Source organism: Triticum dicoccoides, chromosome 1B (assembly GCF_002162155.2).
Source record: "Triticum dicoccoides isolate Atlit2015 ecotype Zavitan chromosome 1B, WEW_v2.0, whole genome shotgun sequence".
NCBI classification, from domain to species: domain Eukaryota; kingdom Viridiplantae; phylum Streptophyta; class Magnoliopsida; order Poales; family Poaceae; genus Triticum; species Triticum dicoccoides.
Genome location: NC_041381.1, coordinates 198,496,242 through 198,513,826, shown reverse-complemented (window position 1 = coordinate 198,513,826; position 17,585 = coordinate 198,496,242). Strand labels below are relative to the sequence as shown.

The 17,585-nt window shown below is 44.7% G+C and overlaps 1 pseudogene; it reads left to right on the top strand.

Moving 5' to 3' along the window:
* Positions 1–889: 889 nt before the first annotated feature.
* Positions 890–2,314, top strand: LOC119350291 (annotated as a pseudogene).
* Positions 2,315–17,585: the final 15,271 nt, after the last annotated feature.

The window sequence follows — 17,585 nt, the reverse complement described above, 5'->3', positions numbered from 1 at the left end:
CTGGGGCATCGCCGGCAGCGGCGTGCCGTTCCTTTGGGTGGTCCGGCCGGGCCTGGTCGCCACGGACGGGCTGACACGGCTGCCGGATGGGTTCGAGGAGGTGACACGCGGGCGCGGGATGGTGGTGCAGTGGGTGCCGCAAGAGGAGGTGCTCCAGCACGCAGCCGTGGCCGGGTTCTGGACGCACGGGGGCTGGAACTCGACGACGGAGAGCGTTTGCGAGGGGGTGCCGATGCTGTGTCGCCCGCACTTCGGCGACCAGATGGGGAACGCCAGGTACGTGGAGCACGTGTGGAGGGTGGGCTTCGAGGTCGCCGGCGCGCTCGAGAGCTGGCGGCGTGGAGGCCGCCATCCGGCGGCTCGTCACAGGTACGTGGACCAGATGGGGAACGCCAGGTACGTGGAGCACGTGTGGAGGGTGGGCTTCGAGGTCGCCGGCGCGCTCGAGAGCTGGCGGCGTGGAGGCCGCCATCCGGAGGCTCGTCACAGGGAGCGAGGGAGCGGAGATGCGGGCCAGGGCCAGGGACCTAGTGGAGACGGCCTGGGGCATCGGAGAATACACGTGAGCTTCGGGCCTTCGGCAGCCTGGCATGCATGTTGAGTCATCGTGGTGGTTTTGCACATCCCGCCCACGCCGGACAGGACCACGGCGTCCGCGTCCACGGACGCGCCCGCAGCTGAGGAGGATGGGGAGGTGCTGCCGGAGAGGAGCTACGTCTCCGGCACCATCTTCACCGGCGGCCTCAACTGCGCGACGTGCGCCCACGTGCTTAGCAACTCTGTCGACGGCGCTCGGCCGGCCGCCTCTGTCAACATGTCTTGCAAGATGCGCGGCTGCGACATGCTGGCGTTGGTGGCCACCCGCCCTATGATCTGCGAGGAGTGCTACATGGACTGCGTCGCCGCCTCCGGCAACTGCCCAGGCTGCAAGGAGGCCTACTCCGCCGGCAGCGACACCGACGACTCCGTCGACGAGGACGACGACGACGCCATCTCCTCGTCGGAGGAGAGGGACCAGATGCCCATGACATCCATGTCCAAGCGCTTCTCCATGGTGCACTCCATCAAGATGCCCATGTCCAGCAGCAACGGCAAGCCGGCCGACTTCGACCACGCCCGGTGGCTCTTCGAGACCAAGGGCACCTACAGCTACGGCAACGCTCTATGGCCCGAGAACGAGCACGGCGGCGGCGGCAACAACGCTGGGGCCACCTCCGGATTCGTCGGCATCGAGGAGCCGCCCAACTTCGGTGCCCGCTGCTGCCGGCCCCTGACGAGGAAGACCAGCGTCTCTCAGGCCATACTCAGCCCATACAGGTACCAATTCCTCGTGTAAAAACAAGCGACATGGATGTCTGACGGCTCCCAGTGGGCCGGCACTTGGCTCGCCGGGGCGACGGATCACGCGCGCGGCAACCATGCTGGCATCATTCAGGTGATTGATCGAATCCATAGATGTTGTTGCAGCTGACATACTAAATCCTTTTGAAATGCTTGTTCAATCGATTCAAAATGCTCATGTATCTTCTCCAAATGATTGATGAATGCGCTGGTCGACACGACGGGCGTGGACATCCGGCTGCCGATGCTGGTGTACGTTTCACGCGAGAAGAGGCCCGGGTACGACCACAACAAGAAGGCCGGCGCCATGAACGCGCTGGTCAGGACGAGTGCCATCATGTCGAACGGGCCCTTCATCCTCAACCTGGACTGCGACCACTACGTGCACAACTCGGCGGCGCTCCGCGAAGGGATGTGCTACATGCTCGACCTCCGCGGCGACCGCGTCTGCTACGTGCAGTTCCCGCAGCGGTTCGAGGGCATCGACCCCAACGACCGGTACGCCAACCACAACCTCGTCTTCTTCGATGTCGCCATGCGCGCCATGGACGGGCTGCAGGGCCCCATGTACGTCGGAGGCTGCATCTTCCGCCGCACCGCTCCGTATGGGTTCAGCCCACCGCGCGCCACCAAGCACCACGGCTGGCTCGGCAGGAAGATCAAGCTGTTCCTAAGGAAGCCCACCACGGGGAAGAAGACGGACAGGGAGCTGGTCATGGCGATTTTGCAAAAATAACCCCGTATCGAGTAGTATTCACCTTAGGATCGACTACGTGGCGGTCAAAGCCTAGCTGGCGGCCGCTGACTCGGCCAAGTCAGCGAATACGTAAACAAAATCGTACATACGGACCAAACTGAACCCTGTGCGCAAGTATATGGACCGTAGTTCGGGTATTTTGAAGTAGTGGTACCAAAGTGTCATCCGGCTCAAGTTTTATGACCTACAGTGAATTTTTCTCATCCTTAATTTTAGGCCACCTCATTTTGTTTCAGAGCTTCCATATGAAAGAGACAACAATTAGGAACAAAAGGAAATACTTGTAAAAATAGAAAACCTACTATGTTCTTCAGCAAAAATCCATCCATCAAGGATTCCATTTTCAATTCAAGTTTTTTGCTTCTGAAAACAGGTGGCATTCCTGCGTAAACCTGAGAAAACACAACTGGCCTCAAGTGTGATATATATGCATACATTAAGTCCGATCCATCCATAGAAACACCCATTTCTTCGGTAAGGGGGTATACATCAATCTGTAAAACGTTAGGTTCTTGGACTTCAAAACATCAGCTACCAACAATGGTAGAAGGTTCAGTAAAAAGAGTTGATCTAAGAGGATGTAAAAACATCTAGAGGATGTAAAGCATCATGATGCAACTAAGGCGGTAAGGTGCGCCACTAATTAGGCTACCATACTTGCTGTTGCTTTTTGGCGCTGTGGGTATGGCATGTGCTTAGTGGTATTATTGAACTTATTTTAGCAAGCAGATATGCAGTGATGAGTGACAGATCTATGTTGCTGGTTAAAAATATTAGACACGGGAATAGATTTGCAGTAGGGACAGTGCACATTCAAAAACAAAAGCAAGCGTAGGGGTTCCATAGATATTAATATGCTTGTATTAACAGAGAAGCAACAGTCTTACTGGGATCAGTAGTAAATGAATGGATGCTCCCTCATATTTTATCAAACTTGTAGTTCTTCTTTCTTATCTTGATTCAGACTATTTCTGTGTCGATTAATTTGTAGTACAGATTTTCTCTCTAACATGGGAATCTGCCCAGAGCAGAGATTGACCCTTAAACAAATCGATAGTTACGTTAACTTAATCTAGGCCCTATTTCCTTAACCAAATATCAAATATAAAGTAGCAGATTGCCAAGTATAGATTTTTGCAAAGTACGACAGGCAAACAAGTTGCTAATTGCCAAGTGCTAACTAGTTTATCTACCACCATTGTTACCTAACGAGTTATGCAAGGATGGTTAGCTTGTACCTGTCAGCTTCTGCTCCCTAACATGGATTCTAGTTACTGGAATCATTTGTGGCAATAATGCAGACTCTATTGGGAAAACAGATGAGCGCTGCAACGTCAAGTGTAGAAAAACTAAGCTTATAAGAATCTAATCTATCATTTGCAACATAGTAGTGGTATCTGGAATTAAAATGTACCAAGACATGAAAATTTAACTGTGCCAAGATGACTCCATACATAATTCTGATATGATGTGGGAAGAAAGATCACCGAGCTATTTCAGATCCGGTAAAAGGTATTTTCATATCCTGCAGCCGAAATAACATAAGGCAAATGAGTTAAATTAATATCAGTACATATTTTAGAGTAGGAAAAAAAGAGTAAATGGATGTTTTGAATTGAAATTTTAGATCACTTACAACACAAAAAGGCTCATTTCCAAAAACCCAACAAATTCATGAAAAGATGGTGCATGGCAAGACTTACTGAAGGTGTGACACTAGTACAAAATGGGGCTTTTGTCCCGGTTTCGAAGGCCCTTTAGTCCCGCTTCTCCAATCAGGACAAAACAATCGGGACTAATGCCCTTCACTTTTAGTTCTGGTCGTGACACGAACCGGGACTAAAGGTGCTCCATGTGGCCGTTGCGGGGGGCCGAGGTAGGAGGACCTTAGTCCCAGTTCGTGACATGAACCGGGACAATAAGGTAGGCACGCGTAGGCCCCAGGATTTTTTTTGGAAGGAGGGGTTATGGGTTTTGGAGGGTTTATTATAGGGGTTTCATATTGTGTTCCCCCTTTTCTTTTTGTGTTTACTCTTCAATTCTTTTACATTTAGGGTTTCATTTTTATTTTATGTTTTCCATTCAATTAGACGCTAGGTACCGCATATAGCACTGAAGGAACCATTAATTACACAACATCGTCATGAACATATATATAGAGAAGTGACCTCTCTTTCTCCGTGCTTTGTCTAACAACAAGTTTTCGTATATTCATTCGACGCTACTACATATAGTACACGGTCATGCATATATACAATATAACATCTCTTACGATCCCTAACATCATCCACCATAATCGCATTGCAATTTCCGATGTTATTCTCGGTCTTTAGGTATGATGTTCTCAACAAAGAATCCCGCCAATTCCTCTTGAATTCCTCGTATGGTAATCCTACGCTCCGCCTACCGCATGAGACAAATAGCAACCGGTATGCGGGAGGGAACTTTTGGTCTATGGGTGTATATACACCCTATATGCAAAAAAAAATTAGTAATTCAACCAAAAGTCGAAAATTCCTGAAAATATTTTTGAAATAAACTTGACCTTCTATTGTACTCGTGAGAAAATAAATCCACAAAAAAAAATATCCCCTTGACTTCTTTTCAAAAAAGACAAATTTTTGGCTAAAATAGTGTGAATAGTGACCTATAATAGCAAATAAATTTTGTCTTTTTTGCTGTGAAGTCAACTTTTGTTTTTTTTTCATCCAGATTTTTTTACTAGTGCAAAAGTAAGTCAAGTGTTTTGTCAAAATAGTTCTTACCTATTTTGACTTTTTATTAAAATAATAAAAAAAATCCCATATAGGGTGTATATACATGCAGGTTCCAAAGTGTATTTCCCCCCGTATGCGCGCTAATTAGCAAAACATCCAGTGGGTGGGCCTACCCCTGGTCCATCGTAACGAGTCAACCTAACATGGCAATGGTGTAGTCTAACATGGTAATGGTTAGTTCGTCCCGCGGAAGTCATAAATCGATCGTAACTAGTAACTACTAAAGGGGCCTAGTAATGACAGCATACCTATTACAAAGACGGATTTTTGTATGAAATACTACATGGATAAAACATCTGTAGGAACCAAAAATAATCTTGTGCTTTTAATTTGCATCTTATATTTAGTATTTCTTTGTCAGCTGATGCTAATACAAAATTGGGCCATAGGGAGTCGTAACAGAGTTACCATCACTACTATATCCATCAAGGTAAAGTACATGGCAATTATGCTTGTAATTTACGGTAAATCAATTACTAGAGGGCCCGCTGATGTATGTTTACATGAACATTGTACATGATAAATGTACTTTTAGTTTACGGTAAACCAATTACTAGAGGGGCCAATGATGTATTTTTTGCCCACTGATGTATATGCTTACTACTTCCAAGCCACGTATTTTTCAAAATTATACTACATGTACACTTTAGTTTCTCTACTTTACCATGAAAAAATTGCAAGTGAGCCTATAGTTTTATTGTTTTTGTGAAATACATACATATTTGTACGCGAAATGAAGTATGCACAAAATATGATACATACTACCAAAAAAGTAGTATATATACTATCTATACATTTCTATATACTACATACTACGCGTACATACTCTCCGATATGATAGATACTATCTAGAACGTATGAAACAAAAATGGAAGGAGAGAGAGAGAGAGAGAGAATGAAACTCAACACAATTGATGGTAATAAAATATAATTATGAATATTGTTTACGTACTTCAAATTGTTCTGCACTTATGCCGCCCCGCTCAGAGGTCAAGTTGTGCATGAACTCGCAAACGTAGTTTCCACATAAATCATTCCCGGGTGCCTGCCATAAGCACTTTATGAGAATAGAGTTCAATCAAAATGATAATCAAGCATGATAATGATATTGAAACTAGAATCAATGACAGATGCGCGGAACTAGCTAGTACTATTTACTTTGCGGTGTTTAAATCGCAACTCCTTTTTCAAACCCCTAACCATGCTGGTGAACGTTTTCCAAACCCTGCCCGGCAAATAAAAAGATTACTTGATATCAGGAAATAAACGAAAGTTGCCGATGTGGTGCAATAATAATTGAACTTACTTCTGGAGCATTTTTCTCATGTGCGACCACTCCTTAGCCTCTTTATGTCTTGACTCCAATACAGTTACTAGTCCCTCTTCAAGCTCAATGGTTAGCAGAATAAAGTGGAAATTGCACACACATAACTCATCAATTACACTTAACCTCGAGTAAGCGGAATAAAATATGCACAAGACAGTAACACTCACTTGAAGTTGTAAGGAAAGAGTATTTCCCTTCTGTTTTGTTGTCGAAGTAACGCGTTTAGCAAATTCTTCTCAGTATCATCGGGGTTCTTTTGTACCGTATATTCATTTACGGTATTTGGGTTAATGAACCCAATGTCATAGATTTGTCTTCTTCTGCATTCGATGATTTTCAATCTGCATAATATAGTGAGGATAATTATACATGCAATGAACAAACTGAGCTAGAGACTTAGTTACAGAAATAATACTTACAGACAATAGCAAGTCATGAGAGTTTTGTCGAGGGCCTATTGATTGTATAACTGAAATAATTCTTCAAATTCAATGTACAACATGTCGACTCCAACTAAGTCGTGCTCATCCTTAATTCCTAGCAACATACTGTCTGTCCCATCCTTGCAGGTTTTCAAGTACGAGTCATGCAATCTCCGCATCATCGTTGATAGATGCGGGACCTGCTCAGGTTTGACGAGAGGCTTCCTGCGCTCGTATCTAAAGGTTACTACCTCGGCCATTTCAAACTGTACATCATCGATTAATTAATCACCAAGAGTAATAGCAAGACCACCGGCCGCTATCTCTGGATCATTAAACACCTTGAGCGGGGGGGGGGGGCACGATTTCTTTTCCTGTTCGTCGAGCTAGGGAATTGTTTTCCCACTTCTTGCACCACTGCTACTTAAGCTTCCCGACCGCTTCGCTCTCTCAAATGTCTTTTCAATACAACAATCATAGTTTGATAGAGGCGGAGGCGGTGGTGGTCGCTTAAGGGCATCCAGACAGTGCTTCACTTTTACCGGATCTATTTTCTCTAGAGGTGGACGCGCAAACTGTCGTTTCACATAGGCAGCCACGATATCATTGTTTTCCTCGACAGTCATCTCATATGGTAACTTAGGAGGAGCCTTGAGGCTTGGACCACTCTGAATTTCTTCCTTGTTGTACTGCTAGCCGCCGGAGCGGCGGTGGCTCTCTTCCACCATTGCTGACGCGGCGGAGTCCACTGACGTGACGGAGAAGGCGGAGTCTGCTGACGCGGCGGAGACAACTGAGGCGGAGGAGGATTCCGCTGAGGGGCCTCCTCATCCGGAGTCCGCTGAGGCGGTGGAGATAGTTGATGTGCCGGAGACGACTGAGGCAGCGGAGATATAGCTGGACCTTGAGGAGTCTGCTCAGGTGCCTCCTCCGACTGAGTCTGCTGAGGCGTCGTCCAGTTTGGAAGCAAGATGTTTTCCTTTCTCCATAGACAAGTAGTCCTTCATATGAATCTCCCCTTCACCTGTAGGGCAGTCAAGCTCTAGCCCCTCAAATCCGTTCATTATTTCATCACCTGGACAATAGCAAAGCCATCTGGAATCAGACGGAAATGGAAAGTTCCATCAGGCCGAGGAGGTAAGACATAGCCGACCGCCACCTTCAAGGTTAGGTTATGGCATTTCGCCATTAGTTTACAATGTTCATTCTCCATGATACCATCCACAGGGTAGCAAGGAGCCGTGATATCAGGCTGAATGAGCTCAATGAAGTCATGCTGCTTCTCCTCTGAGATGGTGGGGTAGCTTCGTGGGCAGTATCCAATGAAGGATCTTCGTGCCGCTGAGATGGTGGGCCGGTAGCTCACTGGCTCTCAAGTGCCTCTAGTTTCGCTAAACTTTGTTCCATCTTATGCATCTGGTCTGCTTCCTCTTTCTTCTTTCTCCCCCGACTTCTATAACCAGTGCTGTCGGGAAACCCATGCACCCACGGAACGGAGCCTGATGTGCCTCGTGTTCGTCCAGGGTGTTTAGGATTCCCAAGGGCCTTTGACAGCTCGTCCTTCTCTCTATCGGGATGGAACCTCCCTTCGTACGCTTCCTTGATTGTTCCCTCAAGCTTTTTGACAGGTGTTTCAAGTTGAGGTTTCGTGAAAATACACTTCCCTGATTCTGGCTCCAAAGTTCCCCAACCCCGAGAACCAAGTCCTTGCCCGATCTGGCCAGTTCAATGTCGCCAGCTCGACTCCTTTAGGTTGTTCTCAGCTTAGTCCCACGTAGGTCAGTCTTTGTTGTAGCCACCTGACTCCGTAACATGGTGATACTTCTTCTTTGCAGCATTTTGCTTTTTTATCTGTGACCTTTGCTTAGCCTTCTCCGACTTTTTGTAGGCCACAAATGCAGGCCAGTGATCTTTTATCTTCTCGTATTGACCGGTGAATTCTGGAGTCTTGTCTTGAAGGAAATATGCCCTAGAGGCAATAATAAAGTTGTTATTTTATATTTCCTTATTCATGATAAAAGTTTTTTATTCATGCTAGAATTGTATTGATCAGAAACCTTGATGCATGTGTGAATACATAAACAAACACTGTGTCCCTAGTGACCCTCTACTAGACTAGCTCGTTGATCAAAGATGGTTAAGGTTTCCTAACCATTGACATGAGTTGTCATTTGATAACGGGATCGCATCATTAGGAAATGATGTGATGGACAAGACCCATCCGTTAGCTCAGTATTATGATCATTTAGTTTTATTGCTATTGCTTTCTTCATGTCAAATACATATTCCTTCGACTATGAGATTATGCAACTCCCGGATACTTGAGGAATGCCTTTTGTGCTATCAAACGTCACAATGTAACTAGGTGATTATAAATATGCTCTACAGGTATCTCCGAAGGTGTTTGTTGAGTTGGCATAGATCAAGATTAGGATTTGTCACTCCGAGTATCGGAGAGGTATCTCTGGGCCCTCTCGGTAATACACATCATAAGGTTGCAAGCAAACGACTAAGGAGTTAGTCACGAGGTGATGTATTACGGAAAGAGTAAAGAGACTTGCCGGTAACGAGATTAAACTAGGTATGAAGATACCGACGATCAAATCTCGGGCAAGTAACATACCGATGGACAAAGGGAATTACGTATGTTGTCATAATGGTTCGATCGATAAAGATCTTCGTAGAATATGTAGGAGCCAATATGGGCATCCAAGTTCCGCTATTGGTTATTGACCGGAGAGGTGTCTCGGTCATGTCTACATAGTTCTTGAACCCATAGGGTCCGCACACTTAACGTTCGATGACGATATAGTATTATATGAGTAATGTGATTTGGTGACCAAATTTTGTTCGGAGTCCCGAATGAGATCATGGACATGACGAGGAGTCTTGAAATGGTCGAGAGGTAAAGATTGATATAAAGAAGGATGGTATTCGGACACCGGAAGTGTTCCGGAGGGTACCAGGTACACACTACTTTAGAATGCTGCTAACGCGACACTACGATCGGATACCCTTTGACGAAACTGTGTGCGATGCATTAATCGCAAACGGTGATGTAAAAAAACCTTAAAAAAAGATGCAAAATGTTTGCGATGGCGGGTACATCAAACACGGTTCAGATTTTATTTGTGTGTGTGATGCTGGGCATATGGTTGATCCAGACGAACTGTTTGTATAGTACAACAAAAATGGGCAGCGATATCAATGTGTACGCGATATACAGCATACTGTTCGCCCTGATGAATTGTTTGCTATTAGTGAAAGCAACAGAAACAGCCAGCCAGATCAAGGTGTGTGTGATATATGGCATACAGTTCACTCGAATGAACTGTTTTTGATTAGGGGAGAGAACATAAACGGTTCAACTTAACAAGATGTGTGTGATACACGACAAACAGGCCCGGAGGTTAATTTAAGAACAAGTACACATATGTTAATTTGACATACATGACTCACAGAAATCATATCACTTTATTTGGAAAACATTTGATTGCGTTGAATGTATATAGTGCTCCATCCTATTAGTTGAATTAACCTCGAGGTCCATGTTTTGTAAACATGTCGTAAAGTAATGGGATAGACCTTCATTCAAGCCGATCAACATGTGTTCAAAAAACAAAAATTATCAAAAAGTAACGTGGTAGACCTTCTTCAAGCCAATCAACATGTGTTCAAAAAATAAAAAATGTCAAAAATTAAAAAACTAGGACCTCGAGGTTAATTCAACTAATATGATGAAGCACTATATACATTCAACGCAATTAAATGTTTACAGTGATCCATCAAATCAGTTAATTTAACATCGAGCCCACTTCCCATCCGGTCAACCATCTGATGACTACTCAAGCCTCAACACACTTAACTTGGGAGTTCTGTTAGATGAGCTATCGGTAGGGAAGCTGGTCCTTGCTGCTGTAGGATCCCTCTTTGCATCCTTTATTGCACACTCGAATGACCGACTGTTGCCGCCCAATGGTCTATGCCACGTCCCCCATGAATGTACAAGTTTCCCTCCATTGGATGAGTGGCAAACATTTAATCCAGAAGAACTGTTTGCGATGATGCAGAACAACAGAAACGGGCAGCCAGATGAGGGTGTGCGATATACAACATACATTTCATTATGATGAACTGTGTGTGATTAGGCAACATAATGGAAATGATTCAACTGAACAAGATGTGTGTGATATGCTACAAACATGTCCGTAATCAGAAATGTGTGTGAAGACCAATAATAACACAGATGATTGCTGCTAATAAGCCGTGTGATTTGCTCTGTCTACAGAAGAATAACATGTATATATATAATTGAAATAAACATCCAATTACATAAGTGACTATACAGATCATTCACACACACCTCAATAAACAATTGCATGCATTCTAAAGTAGGAGAAATGATCGCTGACGCTCGCGGCTTCCAGCTCTGTGATAGTGCTCGGCGACCAGCTGATCAATGCTACGGGGATGGTCGCTGGCTCAGGCACCGCGATGGGAGCTGGGACGGGAGCGGGGGTAGGAACCGCCACGGCCAGCTCGTTTAGGGCCATGTCCATGTGGCCCCATTCCTCCTTATTTTCCATCTCCTCCGGCTTGGAGTCGACTTCACCAAACTTGAATACTAGTGGCCGATGATCATTCTGAGCCATGGCGTTGGTGGAGGTCTGCGGGAGGTAGGGGAATGGGAGGCGAACAGTAAGGACGCCCATATTAAATAGCGGTTCGGGCGCCATTAATGGAGAGGAAGGCGGGCGGCCATGGAAGTCAAAGGGCTCACTTCCCAGTGAGCCCGCACAGCATACAGCTCGCATGCTTCCCGGTGAGCCTGCGCATTGGAGGACAGCTTGCACGCCTATTGGTCAGCCTGCGGACCGGACTCCGCTCGCATGCCTCCCATTCAGTCAAGAGCTGTCCGCACGACACCTCCTATAGCCATTAAAACCAAGACATGTGGCGTCACGTGGATGGTTAACAAAACACACACGATTTGAATTATACAAACGTTTGGGATATTAAAGTGGTATTTTTTCAAAATGCCTTTGTTGGTTGTTATTCGAGTGCGCCTTCTCTCGAAATGGACACAAAAAATACCACAGCATGTCGGGTGCCATTCCATGATAGCATGCCAAGTTTCATGAATTTCACACGAGTTTTGGATTTACTAGAATTTAAAAACAAAGTATCTCAACGTTTTAATGGCTATAATTCCCATTTCTTGCATGGGACCTAAGCATGCACCCATGGACACATATTTGAATTTTTCAACCAAATTATATGCACTGGAGCATGTGCATGTAGTTCAAATTTGAATTATGCACGTAAAATGCCTAGAAATCCCAGTTAATGTATAACAATGTCCAAACGAACCCCGAAAAATTCCAAAATTTAACACAACACTCTTGTTGTTCTATATTGACACTAGAAAATTTTTGAAAGCAATAAGAGGCAACGTATATCGTTTCATCCCCAAAGGTGGCACGTTCCCTACCGAAACCATCAGGCTTGTTGTAAGAAGCTCTGGTTTGTGAGAAGCTTATGCCCAAACCTACCCCAAATGGGACAAAAAATTTACCATGGCTTGTTGATGCCGCTCCATGATAGCATGTCAATCATGAATTTTAGAGGAGTTTTGGATTTACTAGAATTTAAAAAGCAGGTATCTCAGTGTTTGCGGCCGAGTGACGGTGGTAGGGTGTTTGAAATTCATTCCCATTTCTTGCATGGGACCTAAGCATGCACCCAAGGACACAGACTTGATTTTTCAACCAATTTATATGCACTGGAGCATGTGCATGTAGTTCATATTTGAATTATGCACATAAAATGCCTAGAAAACCCAGTTAATGTATAAAAATGTCCAAACAAACCCCAAAAAATTCAAAAATTTAACACAACACTCCTGTTGTTCTATGTTGACACTAGAATTTTTTTGAAAGCAATAAGAGGCAATGGATATCGTTTCGTCCTCAAAGGTGGCACGTTCCCTACCGAAACCATCAGGCTTGTTGTGAGAAGCTCTGGTTTGTGAGAAGCTTATACCCAAACCTGCCCCAAATGGGACAAAAAATTTACCACAACATGTTGATGTTTCTCCATAATAGCATGCCAAGTTTCATGAATTTCATACGAGTTTTGGATTTACTAGAATTTAAAAACAGGTATCTCAATGTTTGCCGGAGAGCCACGGTGCCGTGGTGTTCGAAACTCATCCCCATTTCTTGCATGGGACATTAGCATAAACCCATGGACACATATATGATTTTACAACCCATGTTGGTGCACCGGAGCATGTGCATGTAGTTTAATTTTGAATTGTGCACCTGAAATGGCTAGAAAACCAATTTAATGTATAAAATGTCCAAACGAACCCTGAATAATTCCAATTTTTTACGACACACATATAGTTGCATGTTCACTACAGATAAAAGTTCTAGCAATTCAAACACCGTCCATTGCCGTTGTGACCCCATCATGTAATTCAAATCAAGATGAAAAATCAAGTAGATCCCACACAGTTTATTATCACCAACCGTGTGAGATGCAGTACAAAATATCCTGGAGCACCGTCGGTGTATAGTACGCCTATGGCTTACGCCAGAAGGTGCGGCGGCTACAATCCGCAGCCGGCATGTCAAGCACACTAGCTCGCTCTCCAAATATCATTTCACTGTTCAATTGTCGCCCGTGAAAGATGGGGACGTGGACCCGCTCGTGAGGGAAACTTTGGCGGCCCACTTCGGCGAGAGCACGGCTGCAGCCGCCATGCGCGTGCTAACAAGGTGCACAAGCACGACCGCAATCTGCGACCGGGCAGCCAGGGCAGCCGAAACGACCGTTGTTGCTTCTCAGGTGGCGGCAGCAACATCTGCCTCGGGGATAGCAACTGGTGAGAGCAGCACAACAGCTGTCTGTTCTGCAGCGGCGGCCTTAGCCCTGATGGATGCCGCCCACGCCAGCTCATGGCGGTCACCTCACAAATCGAATGAAGCTTCTCCGACAACGGTCGGCAACCCACGGCCGAAGAGTTGGCAATCGCCGAGAGCGTTCGAGCAACCGCCCGTTCCTCTGCCGCATACCTTGCCACGACGGAGCCCGTCCAAGGCCAGATCACGGTTGCCCACACCCAGCTCATGGCGGCCTTTTCCAAAGTGATGGTGGACGCGGATGGCGAGATGCTTGCCGAGTATGGTGTGATGGATGCCATGGAGCCCCTTCCCCAGGAGACCGTCAGGCGCGAGCTGGACATGGAGGCGGCAGCGGAGATCGACGAGCACCAGTCGTAATAGTACTCTTTGTTTTGTTTAATTTAGAGTGCCGGTCTTTAATTTGTTAAAGTAATTTTTAGGCCAGCTAGCTCTATTTAATTGCTAAACTTGCTCGATTAAGAAGTGTGGGTGTGCTGTAGCCTCCTTTATGTACCCAAATATGCAATGATGTGGATGACCATTATAACCAGGAAAATTCAAACCAAAATTTTTGTCGTTCAAACTCATCACATACGGGTTAAGCTATCTGAATCATTTGTGATGTTCACATATCGTACACAGTTCTGAATAAGGGACCGTGTCCGATGACACTTTGCACACCAGTTTTTTTGTTGAACCAATTCCAAACCGCGGAAATATCTACCTCCCCGCCGCCTCCCCCTTATCAAAAGCCACATTTTCCCTGTTTCCGCCTTCCTTTCCAAGTTGAAACCTTCACTCCTTGCTTGCAGCGCTGCCTCCTCGCCGGTGACCCTCCTTCACGCTGCTCGACCTCGTCTATCCAGGCAGGTAATCCACACCGACCCCCATCCTCCTCCTCCTTCCACATCCCACATGCCCCGACCGCCGGCGCGACACATTCCACCCAAATCACCAACCCTTCCACCAAATAAGCGTCGCCCTAAGCCATGGTACATGTAGTATAGCCAGGATCTCAAGGAGCATTTGGCAGCAGAGAAGCAAATCGCGGCCGCACGCGTGGATGAGGTCGCGATGGCTGCCATTCGTGCCGAACCCCAGATCTTGGAGGAGCACCTTGCCATTTTCTAGCTACGCCAGTTAAGCATGCTCGGTTTACCCGTTGCGTGTTCTGCTCCTGCCTTTCCTTAACAAATTCTAGTGCATTGTGCTATCTAATTTTACCATGCAATCTGTTGGTCTAGTGTATATGTTCTATATGTCGTGCAGTGTGGTGCTCACTTATTAACTGTTTGGTTAATTAGCTATCGTCTTCAGTTAACTGTTTGGTTCAATTCTGCAAATGTGATGTTCAATTCTTCAGGCTGCAATTTTGTATTGTCTTCCATGTGAGAAATAAATCAAATTATCTTTACAAAATACATGAGAAAAGAATACAATTCCTATATTTCCAAGTTTTCAAGCATGCTTGGTTTGGTTATACATTGTGCAATGTGGTGCTCAGTTAACGTTTGGTTTATTTGTTGTGGTGTTTAGTTAACTGTTTGGTTCAATCTTGCAATGCGATGTTCAATTGTTGTGGGTGCATTCTGTTATTGTATACAATGTGAGAAGTAAATCAAATTTGGTTGTACTAAATACATGAGAAATAAATACAATTGCTATATTTCCAAGTTGTTAAGCATGCTTAGTTTGGTTAACTGTTTGATCTTCTATTAGGAGTATGTTATATTGTGCAATGTGGTCCTCAGTTAACGTTTGGTTCATTTGTTATGGTGTTTAGTTAACAGTTTGGTTCAATTCTGCAATGCGATGTTCAATTGTTGTGGGTGCATTCTATTATTGTATACCATGTGAGGAATAAATTGAATTTGGTTGTACTAAATACACGAGAAACAAATACAATTGCTATATTTCCAAGTTGTTAAGCATTCTTGGTTTGGTTAACTGTCTGATCTTCTATTAGGAGTACGTTATATTGTGCAATGTGGTGCTCAGTTAATGTTTGGTTCATTTGTTGTGGTGTTTAGTTAACTGCTTGGTTCAATTCTGCAATGCGATGTCCAATTGTCATGGGTAGAATTTTGTATTGTTGTGCATGTTTGGAATAAATCGAATTTGGCTGCACTTAATACATGAGAAACATATACAAGTGCTATATTTCCTAGTTCTTAATCATGCTTGGTTTGGATAAATGGGTTTTCCATGTGGCTTGAATTAATCTGATGAATCTGCAATGTGCTTATTTTTCATCAATATATTTTACTGATAGCATGCGAACCCTTACTTACTAACTACCTTATATGTGCTGCAGGGAAACAATGGGAAACACTGAGGTTTACAATCGAGGTTAGCACGTGCATGGTCTGTTTTCTAATAGCACATTATTGTGCAATTGCAGGAACCATTCTAATATTTAGGTTTTTAGCAATTTGGTCTTGCACATGTAGGTCTTGCTGTTAGAGGCTTTGACCCACGTTTGAACCTTTTGCATATGGGGAAATGAGTTGTCCATGAATATCGATCAATTCAAGAAACTCAAAGAGATTGTTAGGATAAAGAAATTAGCGACAAAAAACAACAAGATCTTTGTCTGCACAATGAAGAAGACATCAGTTAACTACAAGATGGTGCTAACTATTATACCTTGCCTTTTTTAATTCCTTTGCCCCATTTCCAATATAGAGAAGATATTTATGCACATCCTTGTTTTCAGGCCTTTCCAAAGCAGTTCACTGATGATTACCTCTCAAACCACCTCTATAGTCGGGAGGCGAGGAAGATTTTCATACAACACCCACGGTTCAATATTGAAATGTTCCTGAAGAGGATGAAGGATGGACGGTCAATCATCCACAGGCACTGGCCTAAAGTTGTAAAGACCTTCAACATGAATGAAAGCTCAACATTTGCCTTCCGCTTCAGCAGTTTTCCAGATGAGATGCATCTTTCTATGTAGCATCTATGATGCTAATTTCGAAAGGTTCTAGATGTTGCATGTGAAACTTGGTGCTGGTGCAGTTGTGTAATGGGGTAGCTGAGTGCTGAAGCTATATCATGTTGTACTCTGATGTATTTCAATTATGAAATCCTACTTCCTTAATATGGAAATGAAATATATTATGTGCTTAATATGAATGTCAATTAGATTAATAAATTGATTATTAATAATATGGTAATTAGCCTGCTAATGGCCAATTAGCCTGCTAATTGGGTTTTCTATTGCAAACAGTTATTCAGAAAACACCATGGGCGATGACCTCAGGCAATGCACATAGTTTCTAGGAATAAAACGTGTTGGATCAATGAACAATCACACACGACATTCTTTTCAAAACTGTTTGCGTTAGGCCACCTTGCGCAAATGTTTACCACATAAAAACTGTGTGTGATGGACAACCTTTGCCACATAGTTTCTTCTACGCACCGTATGTGATGCATTCAATAACACAAATGATAAAATTGTTAATATTGTGTGCAATGGTAACGCTATCACAAACTATTCAATGGGGCAATTGTGTGTGATGTACCTGCGAACGGAAACGTTTTCCTTGGAGCGACTATGTGGGATGTATATACGAATGGAAACGTTTAGGGGGGACTGACTATGTGGGATGTACTTATGACCGGAAATGATTTTGCTGTATAATTGTATTTTTTAGCACTACTGTACATATAACCGTATTTGAACGCTCGCTGATCGCACATGACCTCATTTTGCCGAGCATGTGTGCCAGGAGGGCGTGTCCCTGATGGTTTCTGGGTCGTGTGGGAAGGACCCCCTATCGCCCACACTCACTTGGCGACAGTTCCAAATGCTGTTGCGGAAACAGGTTAAAAACCGTTTGTATAACACCTCGTTGTACCAATGACATATCGGATTACCGGAAGGTGTTTCGGGCACCCCCGGCAAAAGATATGGGCCTTATGGGCCAAGAGGGGAAACGCACCAGCCACAGGGGGCTGGTGCACCCCCATATGGGCCAGCCAAGGTGGAAAAGGAAAGGGGAAGGAGGAAAGGAAAGAAAGGGAATAGGATTCCCCGTCCTTCCC